Source organism: Bison bison, unplaced genomic scaffold (assembly GCF_000754665.1).
Source record: "Bison bison bison isolate TAMUID 2011002044 unplaced genomic scaffold, Bison_UMD1.0 scf7180017864063, whole genome shotgun sequence".
Classification (NCBI taxonomy): domain Eukaryota; kingdom Metazoa; phylum Chordata; class Mammalia; order Artiodactyla; family Bovidae; genus Bison; species Bison bison.
In genome coordinates this window covers 8,905,275-8,916,542 of record NW_011494635.1, presented here as the reverse complement: position 1 = coordinate 8,916,542, position 11,268 = coordinate 8,905,275, and the positions used below count along the sequence as shown (strand labels likewise).

General features: G+C 40.3%; 1 protein-coding gene across 1 annotated transcript in view; it reads left to right on the top strand.

Annotated features, from left to right (window-relative positions):
• Window positions 1–148: 148 nt before the first annotated feature.
• Window positions 149–11,268, top strand: part of SLC23A2 (solute carrier family 23 (ascorbic acid transporter), member 2) — a 142,046-nt gene continuing 130,926 nt past the window's right edge. The window contains exon 1 of the mRNA XM_010836433.1: window positions 149–848. The gene's annotated coding sequence lies outside the window, so the exon portion shown is untranslated. The remainder of the gene's footprint in view (window positions 849–11,268) is intronic.

The following is an 11,268-nucleotide window of genomic DNA, read 5'->3' as shown; positions in this document are numbered from 1 at the left end:
TGGGGTCTCCCCGGCCCTCGGCCCGCGCAGCCTGCGACCGCTCTCCGGTCGGCGCTCCGCAGGCGGTGCGCGCGGGCATCTCTGTGCCCCCAGGAATGCAGGGCCATCAAGAGGGACGGCAGAGGCGGCGGGGGAGGGGGGGGTGCCCTTTATATTTTTGCTTTCTTTCTCTCCTACAGTGGCTGCGCCAAGTAATTTTAGGAGCTCCTGCCCAGTCCCCAGGGCCGTTCTTTCTGACAAGACTCTCGGGGGTCGGGGTCCCCCTGTTGCCACCTTCTTGTTAAAAGAAATTGATATTTTCGAGTATGACTAGTTTATGGGCGCAGAATTTTCTCCTTCCTTTGACTCTAGATGTCCCTTTGATGGGTAGCTGACAGGAATTCGGCCTGCAGGCTGGGGGTTTTAAACATGACTTAAAATTCTTGATTGTCAGTGCAAAGGGTAAATGAGGGCAACTGCAGGTGGAAGCAAGTCACCCATAGGGGATTTCTGGGTCTGAGGCATTAGGAGTCGCTCGACTTGTAGTCTTGCGGCGCTGTAACAGAGGAGAGGGAAGATGCTAACCCAGCTAATATTTGGACGTCCATGTTCAGAGAAGGCTGGACAGTGTGAGGACATGGCTGGGAGTCCTGAGACAGTCTGGTATGAGCTGTCATGAATTGCCATGTGACCTTCCTTTCCCAGTTTGTTCCTCTTTGAAGCCAGAGGCTAGAGGCAGTGGTGGTTGGAACATTTTAATTTTTACATTTTTTGCATTTGGATGCTGTTGGACTGAGACTTCTCTCTGCCAGTTGTCTGTACCTGCGTTTTCACCTTTACAAATGACTTTGCCTATTTAGCCCCTGAAGGTGAGTCTTATATGAGATTTATAAAAAGAGCCTTTCAGCTCAGAATTCTGAATTCTCTGCACTCATCCAGAATTTAACAGCTTTCTGGGCACTTGTCTTTTAAAAGCCCAGCAGTGAGTGTGCACAGAGTAAGCCTTCATGGCACATGTTTTAGTTAAAAGGGGGTGAGTGGGTGTGTCCAGCTGACTACTTGTTTTACCTGACAGCCTGAACATGAGCCATCTGCTTTCTAGACTATTTCCTTTGCTGAAATGTTGACCAGATTCTTTCTTTGAATCCGAGGGCATTTCACTTCTTTGCTTGGAGTAGGGAGTGAATTTTTTTTTTTTTTAAAGAAACTTGGTATTTTAATACCTTTTTGTATTAGTTCTCCACCCCCATGCCTCAAATGGTTGTGTGGCAGTTGTATTTTCTGACTGTGGCAAGTCACTTAAGTCGATTTTTTTTTTTTTTTAATCTTTATTTAAAAAAAATATTTCTCTATTTGGCTGTGCTGGGACTTAGGTGCCTCACAGGGATATAGTTTTCTGCCCCAGGGTGGAACCCTAGCCCCGCAGCCCCCTGCATTGGGAGTGTGTAGTCTTAGCCAATGGACCATCAGGGAAGTTCTAATTAAGTTGAATTTTAATGTCTGTTAGGATATTTCAAAAATGCTTATGAAAGTACCTGTCTAGAACATTGGCTAGGTTTCAGACCATACCGCCTATCTCTTTTATGTAGCAAAAGCTCATAGCATTGCAGAAATGAGTTAGGTGTACCTCAGCTAATTTGGTGACTGATGCTATTAATCCAAACATTATTGACTGAAACCTAGTCTTTATATACTGGAAATTCTGAGTTGGTTGTTGCCACCCTCTTCAGTGTCTCCATAGAAAAACCTGGGATCCGTTTGGGGACTCATGTATTACTGATGGCTTAAGGAATTTTCCCATTATGATTAAAGGAATTAGAAGTTAGCAGTCATAATTTGTAGTTCTATAGAGCTTGTACTTGTAAATGGGAGCTTTTAAAAAGCTGATTTATTTTTATTTAATACTCTTAGGTTATTTTAATTTAAACATTTTGCAATCCTTCCCTGACCTGTTTCCAGGTCTTGCCTAAAGAACTCCCAACACACTAGCCTGTTCCCAATGCGAGGTAACCTTATTTATTCTTTTTCACTCCCTGCTTTTCTTCCAGTTATTCTTCCCTCAGAGGGCCTAACTCTGGACTTTCTTTCATTCTTTTGCTGGGGAAAAATTCCTGCTTAAGGTTAGGCTATGAGCTACCACCATGGGGTTTACTGGTCATTGGTGCTCCTTATGGTACTCTCTTCATTTTCTCCCTGGCTTTGCTGTTTCTGGCCTGTTGTTTTGTAACCAGTTCTAGACTGTTGGCTGTCCAAGATTTGAGATCTGCTTGCAGCTTAGGCTTTTCATAGTCCTCTCCACATTTAGTGCATGTATTGACTGCAGACTGTGTGCCAGGTAATGCTCTTGGTGCTCCAGATGCTATATGGAGATTTCCTCCACACACGGTTCACACACTAGTATGGAGGCAGACAATGAGACTTTGTGGTCTGAAGAAGAATCTGGCAGGATTGGGGGTAGTAAGTGTTGGGTGGGAGCTGAAATTTTAGGAAAGGTAGAACAGGAAGCTCTGAGTCATCTTTGAGTGGAGACGGTAGGAAGCGAGTCATGTGGATGTCTGGGGTAAGAGCATTCCCAGTGGAGGAAACTGCAGATTCAAAGGCCCTGAGGCAGGAGGAAGAGAGAATAATTTTGAGGTCAGAAAGACTATGGGAGTTGAGTCATGGTAGGCCACAGGCACCTAGGAGGAAGGCCTGTAGATTTTACTTTGAAAGCGGGGTTGGTGGTGGGAGCCATTGGAGAGTTTTGAACAGAGAGGGGATAGAGACATGCTGATTGTTGATATGTGAGAATAGACTGAAGTCTGGGTGAGCAGGGTAGGTCTGCAGGGGAGCTAGCTAGTACAGGGCTGAAGATGGTGATTGAGTGGAGGGGGGTGGTGGTGAGAAGTAGTCATATTGTGAGATGGGGCTGAGGAGATTGCTGATGGGCCATATGTGGGGAATGAGAGAGGGAGTTGAGGGCAAGAGTAGAGTTCTGGCCCAAGCACCTAGAAGGAAAGTGGCTGCCCCAGGAATCACACATTCCATGGCATGTTAAGTTGCCATGCCAACCTGGTGTGACCAAATGCAGTAGTAAAGGGTGGGGTGAGTGTTTGATGGGGGATTCTGTTACTTAGTCAAAGCTTGCTCTGCTTGCCACAGGTTGTTGTTTTAGTTGCTAAGTCATGTCTGACTCTTTTGCAAGCCTGCTAGGCTCCTCTGTCCATGGGATTTCCCAGGCAAAAATATTGGAGAGGCCTTTTCCTTCTCCAGGGCATCTTCCTGACCTAGGGGTTAAACCCTATTCTCTTGCATTGGCAGATGGATTCTTTACCTCTGAGCTACCAGGGAAGCCTGCTTGCAGTAGGACAGGCCAATAGATCAGAAACCAGATGTTGAAGGAAGGAATAACGACTTTATTTGGAGAGCTGACAGACTGAGAAGATGGCAGACTAATGTCTCAAAATAGCCATCTTATTGGAGTCTGGATGCTAGGTTCCTTTATGGAGGGGTGGGAGGTAAGGAAGTAAAGTAAAAAGGCCATTAATCTTGCAAATATCTCCTGGAATGGCCAGCCTTGTGGGGGAGAGCAGATATGTTAATTTCTTCCTTCCCTGTAGCTATCCACAGGTAGACAGGGTTCTGAACAAAGATTCAAGCAGAGGGACAGGGTTCCCCTAGGCAGACCGTTATGTGTGGACAGGAACCTTTTAGCGAACAAAAGCAACTGGAAGCAAAGGTTAAAGTAGAAGAAACAGATCCAATATGGAGTCAGATTTTGTTCTTCCTTGAAACAGGTCTTGTATGGAAATGTAAATCTTCTTGGGAACTTCTCATCGTCCTTTGTCTTAATTCTGTCCTCTGACCTCAGGCAGGCAAATCCCTGACCTCAGGTCTGGGTGGCCTCTAAAACCTTCCTTGAAAGTTTATCCCATAAAGGAAAATTCCATCTACTTGTTTTTTTTTTTTCATAACTGTCTCTTGCATTACTTCTTTTTTTTTTTTTTTTTGCAGGCCTAATATAGAAAGTATTCAAGTGTAATGGGTGCAGTAGTGGGCAGTGCATAATCTTATGGAGGATCATACTTAAGATTTCAACTAATTTAGTCTCACTGCCCATGAACTTTTTAGCAACTTCAGAGTGCAACTCACAGCCTCTTTCTGTTGGCTATGGTCTTGACTCTGGTTCTTCCTTCATCGTTGTTTTTCTATAGCATTGATGAGTTTTTCACTTTCTTCTTTTCATATGAGGAGGTCAAGGTTGCATTGGACCATAAGCCATGGCTTTTTCTGTTCTGCGGTCCAGAAAGCCTTCTTTAGTCCTGGGTTCTTTCCACAGGCTTTTCCGAAAGCAGCTGATCCTTACAGTCTCCTCGTGTCAGTTGCCCTGGGGTGTCTCAGTGAGTGCCTGGTCTAGGCCTGCCTATCTGGGTGGCGACCTTTCTCATTTGTGTGCATGTGAATCTTGCAGGGTTGAATCTTCCTATCTTGTAAGCTGAACTCAAAAGAAGTTTAAAAATTGTTCTTCTCTCCAGGAACCTCTCTAAGCAATAGAGGGGACCCAGGAAAGACCAGACAGTACTGATGGGCACTGGCTATGTATTGAGCACTTGAGGTCGTTATTGTTGATTCCAACAGCTGGCAGCCAACGTGGTTCTGGTCTGCATCTTATCAATGAAGAAACTGGAGCTTGGTTAACTTTTCTAAGTTAACTCTTGGGTCTTGAATTCTGCTCTTAATGCTTCAATAAAGCTTGGGTCCCTTAGTGATAGAATGCTGTACCCAAGTCTTGCTTGAAGGTCTATGTTTCTTAGCTCCTTTTGGCATAGAAGAGAGCAGAGAAGATAGTGTCAATTGGTCACCAGGTGCTTAGCCTGGCACTTCTTGTATTCACTAACAGCAGCCCTGTGGAAGTAGGTATTATTCTCATTTTACATCTGAGAATGCTGAAGTTGGTGGTGGTTAGCTCCTTCCCCAGAATCATGGTAGCTGAGTCAGAATTTGACCCAAGTCTGGTCTGCACCCCAACTTGGAGTTCTTTATTCCTTCTGTTCCCTCATTTGTTCCTGTAGGAACATCCCACAAGCCCTCAACCCCAACACATTCACCTTTCTTTTATAGTCTTCCTTTGAGGTGGCTTCCCTCTAACCCTTTGTTCAAGTAACAATATACATGCCCCAGTGTTAAACTTGCATGAACTTTTCCATTCTGGACTAAAACTTCATTACAAAGGTGTTGGTATGATAACTCTGTGGGTGGTCTTCTCCTGCTTCTGATGAAAAGCACTACTTGAAATGCTGTTTCTTCTGTGGTTGATATTTCAGTATCCAATTTGGAGACTATTGTCCCCTCTGCAGTGCTGGCTTAAATCCTTTGCTGTCTCCAAAAGGCACATCACCTGGCTGGGGGTACAGGCTCTTTTTTGTCTGACATGGTAGATCTTAAACTTAAGAGTTTCTCATTTAGAAGTTCTGGGGTGAGGCCTGGTAATCTGAATTTCTAACCAGTTCTCAAGTGATGAGAATGTTGCTGATTGGGGAACCACCAGCATCTGTTTTTGTAAAACAAGTTTTATTGAAACATAGTTGTGACCATTCAGGACACTATATGACCAGCAAGCCTGAAATATTTGCTATCTGGCTTTTTGTAGAAAGTTTGCTTATTCCTGCTTCATAGTAATAATTAATATTTATGTGATTAGTACTGAAAAGTTTGAGTTCACATTTTATTGTCAAGAGCTGTTTCTATATTAAGACACCGCTTCACAAATTACTGTACAAAAGTGTGGTATAGGGGAATATTTGCATATTTTGAAGTGCTGGGAGTATGAAAACTCTGACACTTTTAAGTCTTTTTATCTAAAATTAATGTGAATTTTATATTCTATTCCAGAAACATCAGTACTTGGCTTAACTTTTAAACACTTTTCGTCTCTAATCTTTGAGTAAAGTTGATGCTGCTAGACAAGTTATATTTGATTTTGCTTTCACTCTGTTTGAGAAATATGCTATTAAGATTTGCATTTTTTAAACAAATGCTGGAGAGGGTATGGAGAAAGGGAACTCTTCTGCACTGTTGGGGGGACTGTAAGTTTGTACAGCCACTATGGAAAACAGTATGGAGGCTCCTCAGAACACTGAAAATAGATTTACTGTATGATCCAACAGTACCACTCCTGGGCATATATCTTGACAAAACTATAATTCAAAAATATACATGCGCCCTATGTTCATAGCCACACTATTCACAATAGCCAAGACATGGAAGCAGCCTAAATGTCCATTGAGAAATGAATGGATAAAGAAGATGTGGTATATATAATATATATAATAGAATACTACTCATCCATAAAAAGGAACAAAATTAGGGTTTCAAAATAACTTTTAATGGGCAGTTTCGTTGAATATATGTTAATTTGGGGAGACTTTTCATCCTATAATATTGAATTGTTCTGTCTATGAACAAATCTTTTGATTCATGCAGATTTAATAGCTCTCATTTTTAAAGTTCTCACTAGTGTATGGTCTACAGATCACTTATTTATTGCTCTTTATTTTAAAATATTTGCTATTTAGAGTGAGATGGTTTTCTTCCTCCTCCCTTCCGTACCCTATTTCCTAATTTTATGAAGCAAGTGTAAAGAAAGTATGTATATGCAGTCCATATATTTTATACCTGACCACCTATATTATTCAGCTTAATTAATTCTAGCCCAAATCCGTACACTAACAAAATAAAAAGTTATTTCTTGCTCACATTTTTCTAGGTGATTCTCCCCTAACAGGTAAGTTGGGAATTTAGGCTCCTTCCATCTTATATCACAATTGACTTCAAAATCTGGCCTTTAATTTTGTGAGATTTTGTCAGATTTTGTGCATGGAAGGGTTTTCTTATGGGCTGAGCTTGGAATTAGTAATATTTTCTCCCATAGGCCATGTCCTAGATGCAAGGGGAGTCATTTGTGCGTCCTCAAGGGAAATGAAGCAGCACTGTGTCTGGCATACGACCTGACCAAACTCTGAAGTTTTACTTTTCAGTTGATTCTCTTGAGTTTCTTGGATAGACAGTCATGCTAGCTGCAAAAGGTCTTGTTTTGTTTTCTTCTTAAATACTTCTTTTTCCTAATATAAACTGCATAGTACTTACAGAACAGGTCTAAATGTGATAGTGGTCCTTTTTATTTTCAATATTTATTGGTGTGCATTAATGTATATAATATTTAATGATATTAAAGTGTCCTATTTTCAGTGTATTTTTGACTTAATTACAATATCGTACTTAGTGTTTGAATGAACAAAAAATTTCTCATCTTGAGATTGACCCTGGAAATAAATTTTTGGTAGAATCTGTCCCTGTTTTTGTAATTCTCCAAATTCGTTTTTTGTGCTGTTTTAAGGATGAGCTCAGATTTTTAGCTGGAAGGAACTACACAATTTATACCTTTGCTTCAGGTTCAGGTATCCTGTGCTGTTCATATCTTTTGTATCAGGGATTCTGACCCTCAGTCTTTGAAAATGTTCCTTCCCTCAGAGCAGTTTTGTGGGTTCTTGTTTTCTTTTTTTCTTACCTGTGGAGATAAACTGAATATACTAGCAGTATCGATTTTTCCTTTTCTGTTGAAGTTCTCCTATTTGTACATGCTTTTTGACACCCAGTGTAAGTTGGGGTCCTGTATTTCCAGCAGTGATCCTGAACTTCTGGGAGCAGGAGGCTCCTCTGAACCCTCTCAGAAGTCCTGGGAAGTTAACAGGGTAGGGAATCTTTTATTCACTTGACCAGTAAAAACAGACATAAGAGTCCAGTTCACTTCTAGTGTTTAGTTCAGTGCCTAGGGTAATGCTCCAAAGTGGTTTCAGCTTTCTTGCATTTTGTTTTCAACTCTGAGATCTTGTACTTTTTGTTTTGTTCCTTGAGTAGGTGTCTGTCAACTCCTAAAATATGTTTTCCAGACTTTGTCTTGACTGACTCACTTTTCACCGACATATATATGTCTGTGTGTGTATCTCAAAAACAAGTTTCACAAAAATATTATATGATGTATATTCTGATATTTACTTTTTCTACTTAATGGAAAAAATTAGTTGTGACATCCAAAGTGATTTTTTGATCTGGTTGTCAAATATAAGACTCTGAAGTAAGGCCTTTGGGTTAGTATGAATAAATAACCTTTCTATCTTATGGTAAAGGAACCACATGAGGTTCTGTGGGAATGACAGGGAAGGGGCTCTTGACAGAATAACCTTAAAAGAAAAGCTTTATTGAGATAGAATTCACACACCATAAAGTCTTCACTTTGAAAGGTATGTTTCAGTTGTTTTTAGAGTTCTGTAACCATCACCACTGTCTCAATTTGAGAAACCACATACCTATTAACAGTCATCCCCCCCTTTCCCCTCCCCAGCAGGCCTTGGCAACGCTAATCTGCACTGTTTCTGTGAATTTGCCTTATCTGGGTATTTCATATAAATGGAATCGTACAATATGTGGTCTTTTGTGATTGGCTTTTTACTTAGCATAGTGTTCTTAAGACATCTGTATTGTTGCAAGAATCAGTGCCACATTTTATCTACTAATGAGTTGATGGTCATTGGGTTGTTTCTAGATTTTAGCTACTGTTAAGAATGGTGCTGTGAACATTGGTGTGATCATGTTTTAAATTTTTCTTTAGTAAATATCAGGGAGTGGAATTACTGGATCATACGGTAATTCTTTGTTTAACATTTTGAAGAACTGCCAAATTTTTTCCAAGTGGAGGCATCAGCAATTTATGAGGGTTCTAATTTCTCCACATGTGTTATTGTCTGTCTTTGAGTATAGCCATCCCAGTAGGTGTGAAGCAGTGTCTCACTGTGGTTTTTATTTACATTTTCCTAATGATGTGGGGCAGTTTTTCACGTGCTTGTTCACCAGTTTTATGTCGTCTTTGGAGAAATGTCTTAAGTTCTTTGCTCATTTTTCAGTTGGATTGTCTTTTTATTGTTGAGTTATAAATTTTCTTAATATATGTGATGTGTCCCTTACCTGATACATAATTTTACAAATAACTTTTTCCATTTTATGGGTTGTCTTTATTTTTTTGCCGATGTCCTTTGAAACTTTCCGAGTTTTAAATTAAGCTAAACTTTCTGAAGTTTTAATTAAAAACTTCTGCTTTTTAATTTTGATAAGGTACTATTTATCTTTTTATTGTTTATAGTTTCGTTGTAATTTCTAAGAAGATTTACCGCTTTGTTTTCTTCTAAGAGTTTTATAGTTTTATCTCATAGATTTGCGTCTTTGATCCTTTTTGTATATGGTGTGAGGTAGGGGGGCTCCAACTTCAATTCTTTGTATATGGATTTCCAGCAACATTTTTAAAAAAGGCTATTCTTTCCCCCTGTTGAATTGTCCTGGCATCCTTGTCCAAATTTACCTGACAAACATTAAGATTTATTTCTGAATTCTCAATTTTATTCTGTTGATTTGTATGTCTTATCTGTATGCAATGCAGGTCGAGAAAATCCCTCGGGAGAAGGGAGTGGCTACCCACTCCAGTATTCTTGCCTGGAAAATTCCATAGACAGAGGAACCTGGTGGGTTATAGTCCGTAGTGTTGCAAAAGAATCGGACACGACTGAGTGACTAACAGTTTGTACCAGGACTGTGTTGTCTTAATTATCACAACTTTTTATTAAGTTTTGAAATTGGAAAGTGTGAGTGCTCCAGTTTTGTTCTCTTTCAGGATTGTTTTGACTATTCTATGTCCTTTACATTTCCATTTGAATTTTAGGATCAATTTGTCAATTTTTTCCAAAAAGACAACTGAGATTTTTGATAGTGATTACATTCAATCTGTAGGTCAATCTGGGTAGTATTGCCAAGAATTACATATTATAAACAAAAAATTTCATGGGAAAATATGTATCTGTGCTAGCAGTAATACATTCTGATATTTTCTGATATATTCATTCCATTCTTTTTTTTTTTTCAATATTTATTTATCTGACTGAGTAGGGTCTCAGTTGCGGTACATGGGATCTTGGTTGAATCATGCAGGATCTTTCCTTGCTTTGCATGGGACTAACTCAAGTCTCACGGGCTCAGTAGTTGCGGTGTGCGGGCTTGGTTGCTCAGGGGCATGTGGGATCCCAGTTCCCCGACAGGGATGGAAACTGAGTGCCCTGCATTGCAAGACCACTGGTCCACCAGGGAAGTCCCATTCTTTTATTTTTATTGATTTTTTAATTAAAAATATTGCTGGCCCCAGTCTACTGAATTGATTTCTCTACTCACTCTGGTATGATGTTTGGAAAAAATGCTTCAAGTCAGCAGCCGTAACAGCAAATTAACAGCCTTAATTTCCTTAACAGCAAATTGGAATCAGCTAGGGTGCAGTTGATCAGAGTATAGCATATAAGTGTAGGGGTTAAAAAAAACTCTCCCAGGTGATTACAGTGTGCATCTAGAGTTTTCGAACCATTGCTATAAAAGAATTTTTGTAGTAGTGAGAGCCTCATGTGTGAAGCTTTCAGTCATTTTGGTGAAGATTGTATTCAATATTAGAGAATTCTGTGCATTTCCTCTTTTTTTTTTTTTTACATTTCCTTTTAATATTATCACTGATGTCATTGTCTCAAGGAGTGGTTTTGCTTTAGCCTTCCTGCTAGGTGTGTATAGTTGTACCCAGTCTGTACAGAGAGCAAAGACAGAGTGCACTCCCTGGAGAGTGTCTGTTATTTCTCAGGAAGTTTTGTGTCCTTTTTCTTTTTGCTATAGGAAATGGGCTGATTTGAGAAGAATATGCAGGAAATTCACAGTAATTAATTATGATATGGGGTTAGAATTGCTACTGAAGTATATGAAGGCATTGGTCAGGATTAAGATCTGAAAGTGGGACCAGTGTCCCATCTTAGAGATTTTAAGGAATTTGGGAATTGTGGTGAAAACTTATACACAAAAAAGCTTAGTTTACTCAGTGATGTTCCCTCTTTTTTTCTGATTTGTTTGAATGTATACTGTCTTTCACTTATGCATATATATATGTTTGTTTGTGTGTGTTTCAAAATAGAGATCTCATGGGGCCTTTTATTTTTGTCCTTGCCACACAACTCGTGGGATCTTAGTTCCCCCTTCCAGGATTGAATCTGGGCCGCTGCAGTGACAGCCCCGAGTCCCAACCACTGGACTGCCAAGGAATTTCCATACATACAGTTCAGTTCAGTTCAGTTCAGTTGCTCAGTCGTGTCCGACTCTTTGCGACCCCGTGAATCGCAGCACGCCAGGCCTCCCTGTCCATCACCAGCTCCTGGAGTTCACTGAGACTCACGTCCA